At 52.8% G+C, this 4,734-nt stretch overlaps 1 protein-coding gene across 1 annotated transcript in view; it reads right to left on the bottom strand.

Annotated features, from left to right (window-relative positions):
• The window catches only part of CSMD2 (CUB and Sushi multiple domains 2), a 734,077-nt gene that overhangs the window by 419,409 nt on the left and 309,934 nt on the right, over nucleotides 1–4,734 (bottom strand). The window lies entirely within an intron of this gene.

Genomic DNA, 4,734 nt, shown 5'->3' with positions numbered 1-4,734 from the left:
GAGACGATTGAAGAATGCACAGGCCAGTCTGGGAGGGAGCACAAACAGGATGCTCCCTAGAAGTTAGGAGGGCGGGTCTTTACCTTGCGGACCTGACTGCGTGGGAGAGCCCGAAGGCTAGGAACGCATAGCCTGTGATGGGTGAAAGAACCTCGTATCGTGTTTGGTAAAGTAGTGGGTCAGAGCAAGCAAAAGGTGCCCTCTGTGGGATGGATTCAGACAATAGGCCACACCACGGGCTCAAACAGCAGCAAGCACCGGGATGGCACAGGCCTGGCCAAAGATTGGTTCTATATTGTACAGAAGGCCCTCATGAGTCACACTTGACTAACAAGAACTCAACAACTCGGTCTGCACCCCACAATGGACAAAAAGCCAAGCATATAATGGTGCCCAATAACCGTGGGTTGACTGAACGAATGAATGACAATTGCTGGCAAAATATATGCTTTCAATTCATAGCTGAGCAAAAGGTTACCCTAGAAAACTTGTGGGTGAGGTGGAGGTTCATGCACTGACATTGGGCTCCCTCTTGATTAACTCAAAAGCTTGGCTTGTGGCACTTGGCCCTGACTTTTGGAAGAAGACCCCGGGAAGCCTGCTATCTGAGAGCGAGGCTGGAAAGAGCTGGGGAGCTCAGCAGGCCCACAGGAAGAGGACAAAGGAGCCAGACCTTGGGATGCCTGAGGCACCTCCTCGCCCAGTCTGAGGCCGCAGATAAGCCACAAGCAAGAAGGCAGCATGTTCTAGTGGAAAACAGGAGCTTCGGCTTGTTACTCTAAAAAGCTGTGAGCGTCTTGGTAAATGCAACTTGTTTTCAAATGGAAAAGTGTATTCTGCAGATAATTGAGGCTCCGCACGGGACACCTAGAAGGCCCTCATTGTGGAAGACAGGCAGCCCTGGATTAGGGGCAAGATGCCTTCTCCACTGTGTCTTTAAGAAGGTGCAGGTACATTGGACTAGGGACATAGGGTTCTTGGTTAGCCTTACTTGAGTGCAAGCAAGGCACTGAACAGGAAAGGTGGGTTTGGAAACCATCAGGTCAGCAGTTTGAACCCACCAGTCTCTCAGAGGAAGAAGGATGAGGCTTTGGGCTCCCATAAAGATTTACAGCCGCAGAGATCCCAGGTGGGGGGTAATTCCATGCTGCCCTCTGGGGTCCCTATGAGTCAGATTGACTCAATGGCAGCGAGGTTGGTTTGAGTGGCTGGTGCAAGAAAGATGCTATGGTGGTGCTATCAGGTAAGCACTGGACTACTAACCACAGGGTCGGTGGTTCAAATCCACTAGCCACTCTGAGGGAGAAAGATGAGACTATCTGATGCCATAACATTTGTTGTTGTTGTTCGGTGCCCTTGGGTCCACTCTGACTCACAGTGAACGATGAACAAAGGGATGAAACCCCACCCAGTCTAGAATCATCCTCACGATGTTGGAGCCCATCGGTGCAGTTGCTGTGTCAGTCCACCTAGTTGAGGGCTTGCCTCTGTTTCGCTGCCCCTCTGCTTTGACAAGCCTCAGAAATCCCAGACATTCCAGGAGTGGAATCACCTGCATGGTGGCAGGTGGGAAGCTAGTGCCAGAACAGGCCTGGGTGCTTGTAAAAGCTGCGAGTGAAGGTCATTGTGATGACAATTGATTACAAGGAGGAGTTTGGTTCAGTCGTTTCCAAGTGAGAGAAAGCTGACATTGCATTAAAGGGCAAGAAGGAGTTATCTGGGAATCAGAGGTTGGTAACCCAGGGGTGGCCTGTATCTTCTGTCTTTGAGCGTTCAAATATGAAGAGGATCCGAGTGTAGGGGGAAGCCGCAGACGGAGGGCAGGAGACAGGCTCCGGAGAGAGAGTTTCTTGACAAGAAAGGCAGCAAGAGGACTAGGGTCTGGCATCAAACGGGGATCATGAGGTCAGAGTGGGAGGGAAAGGGCTGGTATTCCAGGAGCAGACAGAGCACCAGCCCGTTTTCTCTCCCTGCACGGAGGTCTCCCTGTTCAAGAGTCTAGACTAGAAGGTGCAGCAAGGAGGGAGACAATTCCATTTCTTGTGCACCATTCTTGTGTCAGAGTCTATTGATGCATTTTCGTCAGCCTTTATAGGGTTAATAAAGAGACCTGGGCATGCTGTGGGTTAGGCACTGGGCTGCTAACCTCAAGGTCAGTGGTTCAAATCCACTGGCTGCCACGTTGTCGGAGAAAGACGTGGCTGCCTGTTTGGCGCCTCTAAAGATTTCTAGTCTCAGGAGCCCTATAAGGGGTTGTTTTGAGTCAAACTTGACTCAGTGGAGCGGGTTTGGGCAGGGGTTCTGGCCTCAGTGCCTGACCTTTCTTCCAAAGTGCCTCTCGGTGGGTTTGAACTGCTGGTCTTTTGGTTCGTGAGGAAGCCCTTGATCGTCTGCCGAGGAGTGCCCCAGACCCCTGCTCTAACTGTGACTTTCCAGACCCGGCAGTCTCCTGCTATCTCCCCTTTGTTCAGCCTGGAGTGCTCCCTTCTGCGCAGCGCCGGCGGTGGCTTCGGGAGGCCCACATTAAAGCAAACGCCCTCCCTTTTTGGTTTTTCCGGAAGCCCCTTGAGCGAAATTAATTGCTCATTTATCTCTAGCCCCAGAACTCTTCATCAGGCCTCAATTATCACTCTCATCGCGGTACGGAGTTACAGATTGCTGTGCGTCCCTCTCTTCACATGCTCTCCTTGAAATCAGAGCGTGGCCTCACGGTGTTCATCTTTTTATGCCGTCACGTGGTGCCGCGGGCAGGAAACGGCGGTGAAGTTCGCGCACTGCCTGCCTTCCCACGGTCCTCTAGATGCCAGGCCAGCCTGCAACCCCGGGTCCCTGGCCACCGCCTCCTCTCTGATCGGCCTGGACAACAAACGTAATTGTAATGGGCTACCTTGTGAGTTTTTAATTAAAATAAATACATTTATATATTTTTGCTTCTCCAGGGGTGTGGGTGGGGCTGGCAGGGTGCGGCCATCAACGCAGTTCAGAGTTGGTGCTTGTTGATGCCCTCATCACGGAGCCCCTGATGCCCTCAGAAACACCTGATCGCGGGTGCCCAGAGCCATGTTTCCAGCGCCTCTCCCCGGACTGCTAGAAAGGCAGGAGCCAGGGAAAAGGCGAGGTGGCCTTCTGGGGCACAGAGCAGGCTGCAGGAGGGCTTCCAGTTGGGTTGGGCCCTGGGACACACGACTGGAGATTGGGGTGGGGTGGGGGAGAGAGAAGGCCGGGTGTGAGCTCAGCTGACTGAATCCTCCTCGCTGCGCTGTGCACTGGCAGTGGGCAGATGCTGCCATGGTGCCAGCTCTCACGACTCCCCCCCCCTCTCCCTCAAATGCAGCAGTGGTGGAGGCCGCTCTGCCAGTCTGCCTCCGACTTGCCATTTCTTGTGGGTTCCTTAAGTGGTGGAGATGGTTAACGTGCTCGGCTCTAACCAAAATGTCGAAAGTTGGGAGTCCACTCAGAAGAGAGGTCTGGCGATCTTCTTCTGACAACGCGGTCGTTGAAAGCCCTGCGGAGCACAGGTCTACCCTGACACCCTGGAGTCACCCCGAGTTAGGGTCAGCCTTGACAACAGCCATCTTTCCCTCTCTGTAATGGGCCCTTCCTCCTTCAGCTAATGCTAGGCAGTGGGCCTCCTGTGTCCTGCTGGGCCATGGTGGAAACCTATCCCTATGTGCTGTTGGGATGCGTTTACAAGTGGAGCACTTAAGCTGATCTTGGTGGTTCCAGAACTTTCCTTCCGTTAGAGCGCTGGCTTTCCAGGTGACCCGTATCCCCCAGGGACATTTGGCAGTGTCCACAGACACTTGAGAGTCACAACTCTGTGTGTGTGTTTGTTGGGCCGGGGTGCCACTGGTGTCTTGTAGGTAGGATCCAGGATGCTGTTAGATATCCTACAGTGCAGTGGACAGCCCCACCCCCCACCCCCAACAGAGAAGTATCCACCCCAGAATGTGACAATATTCAGTACTGCCAAGGCTGAGAAACTGCCCTTTACAGCCACCAATTGAGTCTCTACATAGTCGTTGGGCACCCAGCAGGTTAGATCCACACAACAACTGATGAGACCCGAGTGTGGGATGTGCCTTCTCTGAGTCTCTCACTCCTCATCTGTAAAATGTGGCTAACACGAGTGCCCACCACACACGTTCGCTGCTAGAATCGAGTGAAAGAAGGTCAGGTTCCTGGAACTGCAAAACTCACTCTATGGAGTGGAGGCTGACTCATGGTGACCTATAGGCCAGGGTAGAATCGCCCCTGTGAGTTTCTGAGACTGTAGCTAGTAAGGGGAGTAGAAAGCCCCATCTTCTTCCCTGGGAGCGACTGGTGGTTTTAAACTGCTGACCTTGCTGATTGCAGCCCATTGAGTAACCACTGTGGCACCAGGGCTCCCCTTTGAGGTTGGCCTTAAACTACCTAATGTGCAAGAATCCGCTCTGGGTGGTGATGAGGTTGATAGGGGTACAAGGGGCTCTGCTTTCCAGAAAACCATAACTCACACAGCCTTTTCCCACTGCGGTTGGTTGTTCCCTGTTATAGGCTTATGTAATCAGCTCAGAGGTTGTGGTGAGCATTGAAAATTGGAAAAGAAAATGCTCAGGGCACACATCATTTAGTAAGGTCATCACTTGGGGACACTTTCCTTTTAGTTTTGTAGTGTATCTGGGGCAGCGATGTAAATTGTGCTTTGTCCTATAAAGTGCCCGACACACCTCCTGCCTGTCGGTGGAGGCCTGC

Source organism: Echinops telfairi, unplaced genomic scaffold (genome assembly GCF_000313985.2).
Source record: "Echinops telfairi isolate 266 unplaced genomic scaffold, ASM31398v2 ScPeMD7_7457;HRSCAF=8495, whole genome shotgun sequence".
In the NCBI taxonomy this organism is placed as follows: Eukaryota; Metazoa; Chordata; class Mammalia; order Afrosoricida; family Tenrecidae; genus Echinops; species Echinops telfairi.
This window is presented reverse-complemented; position numbering and strand designations above follow the sequence as displayed.